The sequence below is a fragment of the Lissotriton vulgaris genome, chromosome 6, assembly GCF_964263255.1.
Source record: "Lissotriton vulgaris chromosome 6, aLisVul1.2, whole genome shotgun sequence".
Classification (NCBI taxonomy): Eukaryota; Metazoa; Chordata; class Amphibia; order Caudata; family Salamandridae; genus Lissotriton; species Lissotriton vulgaris.
The window spans coordinates 1,119,011,402-1,119,014,566 of NC_141694.1; positions in this window are offsets into that span (position 1 = coordinate 1,119,011,402).

The following is a 3,165-nucleotide window of genomic DNA, read 5'->3' on the forward strand; positions in this document are numbered from 1 at the left end:
GAGAATGAAGAAAATCTCTGGACCTCCGCAGCTCTGGAAGCCGTTGCTGCTGAGGACTTCAGGTAAGGGGGGCACTGAGGGAGAGGGAGGAAAAGGGAATCAGGAGACGGGGAGACTGGAATCTTGCAGAGACGCTGACGCTGCAACCTCAAACCGAAGCGTCTCTCTGGGCTCCGACGAGGCTTTTATAGTCTCTCAAGCCAACGGCAGTTTCCACGTGTTGCCGAGCCTCGGTTTACGCACATGTGCAACGTGCTGGCTCTATTCATGAATTTGCATAGTTTTCCAACCTCTTCTTCAATATGTATTGCCAAGTCCAGTACCAACAAGTACTACTAGAAGCCAACGCCCAATGGAACAAACAACAAGCATTGCTAGATGCAAATGTCAAATTTAGCAAACACATATTATCAAGGCATAACAAGTGTAAAAAGGGGAAGGTGTTTAGGTGCTCATAACAGCTACCCCAGTTCAAACATGGCCATATGCAAATCAGTCTTGACCCTGTGCCTCATGGGAACAGTCCAGACCGAACTGCCAAGCCATGTCTTCCCTGGACCGGAATCAAGCATCCTAGGACCGGTTTCTGGCTATCAGCCGTCTTCAGCCAGGATAGCTTGACTCCAGTGGCGTAGTGAGCAAGGGTCCCACGTCTGGGCATGCCCTTCCCACATAGGGTGAACAGCAAAACACACAAGATGATGGACAGAATGTTGCACAATGGCAAAACATTCACCCCAGTCACAGATCTGGGTTTAATCCATCGTTATTTTGCTCACCAAGCCACCCCAGTTCAAACATGGCCATATGCAAATCAGTCTCGACCCTGTGCCTCATGGGAACAGTCCAGACCGAACTGCCTAGCCATGTCTTATCTGGACCGGAATCAAGCATCCTAGGACCGGTTTCTGGCTATCGGCCGTCTTCAGCCAGGATAGCTTGACTCCAGTGGCGTAGTGAGCAAGGGACCCATGTCTGGGCATGCCCTTCCCACATAGGGTGAACAGTAAAACAGACAAAATGATGGACGGAATGTTGCACAATGGCAAAACATTCACCCCCAGTCACAGATCTGGGTTTAATCCATCGTTATTTTGCTCACCAAGCCACCCCAGTTCAAACATGGCCATATGCGAATCAGTCTTGACCCTGTGCCTCATGGGAACAGTCCAGACCGAACTGCCAAGCCATGTCTTCCCCGGACCGGAATCAAGCATCCTAGGACCGGTTTCTGGCTATCAGCCGTCTTCAGCCAGGATAGCTTGACTCCAGTGGCGTAGTGAGCAAGGGACCCACGTCTGGGCATGCCCTTCCCACATAGGGTGAACAGCAAAACACACAAGATGATGGACGGAATGTTGCACAATGGCAAAACATTCACCCCCAGTCACAGATCTGGGTTTAATCCATCGTTATTTTGCTCACCAAGCCACCCCAGTTCAAGCATGGCCATATGCAAATCAGTCTTGACCCTGTGCCTCATGGGAACAGTCCAGACCGAACTGCCAAACCATGTCTTCCCCGGACCGGAATCAAGCATCCTAGGACCGGTTTCTGGCTATCAGCCGTCTTCAGCCAGGATAGCTTTTGATTTACAGGCCCTGAGCACACGCTGTGCTCTGTACTAGGGTATGACAAGTAAACCAAATAAGCCAATCATGGAGTCACTAATCCAAATAAAATACTTTACAATAGGGAGCACTTGCACTTTGGCACTGAATAGCAGTGGCAAAGTGCCCAAAGCATCTAGACCAGCAAAACATATAGTAAAAACATAGGAGGCAACAGCAAAAAATGGAAGGGAGACCCACGCGAATGGTTCCAGGTCTAACATGTGTCCCCTCCAGCTGAAACATGGGGAGAACCACCCTACCTCTTGGGAGATCTCATCACTAAGGCGGAAAAATCTGGACAGACCATCAGCATTGGCGAGTTCTGTACCAGAGCGGTGTTCTACTGTGAAGTCCTTCCCCTGTAGGGAAATGGACCACCTCTACAGCTTTGGATTCTCACCCCTCATCTGCAACAACCATCTGAGGGGCCTGTGGCCTGTCTGAACCTGGAAGGGAGTCCCAAACAGGTACAATCTCATCTTCTTCAGTGCCGAGACCACAGTAAATGCCTCACTCTCAATTGCATTCCACCTCTGTTCCTGTGAAAGTAACCTTCTACTGATGAAGGCTACAGGTTGGTCTAGGTCCTACTCATTCATCTGTGACAGGACAGCTCCACACCATGCTCTGAAGCATCTGTTTGGACAATAAACTCTTTTGAGAAGTTAGGTGCCAGGAGTACGGATGCCGTGCACATGGCAGTCTTAAAGGGCATCAAAAGCTTTCTGACAGGTGTCAGTCCAGTTCACTTTCTTGGGCTGCTTCCTGGAAGTCAGCTCTGTCAAAGGTGCAACAATGCTGCCATACCCCTTGACAAAACCTTCTGTAGTACCCAGTGAGTCCTAAAAAGGCTCTCACCTCTGTCTGGGCCTCGGGGGTTCCCAAGCCAGGATAGCCTCAATCTTTGGCTGTAGGGGCACCACCTGGCCGCTCCCAACCTGGTGTCCCATGTACATCACGGAACCCTGTCCGATCTGGCACTTACTCGCCTTGATCATGAGGCCTGCTCTCCGCAGCGCCGTCAATACTTCCCAGAGGTGGCGCAGATGTTCTTCCCAACTGGCGCTGAACACTGCAATGTCATCCAGGTAGGCGGCACTGAAATCCTCCAGTCCAGCCAACACTTGGTTGATCAACCTCTGAAAGTTGGCTGGGGCATTCTTCATTCCCAAGGGTATAACTCGGAATTGGTAGTGCCCATCTGGTGTGGAGAATGCTGACCTCTCCTTAGCCCCATCAGTCAAGGTGATCTGCCAGTACACAGATGTCAAATCAAACGTGCTGCGGTACCGGGCAGCCCATAACCGATCAATGAGCTCATCAGCACTGGGATGGGGTAAGGGTCAGTCCTGGTGACTAAATTGAGTCCTCGGCAGTCCACACAGAACCGGAGTTTGGGCATGGCACCACGCGCGGTAGCCTTTGGGACAAAGACCACTAGACTGCCCAAGGACTGTTAGAGGACTCAATCACCCCCAATGCAAATATCTTGGAGACCTCCTCCTTGATGCAAGCTCTCACCCTGTCAGTCACTCTCTAATTCTTGTTCTCA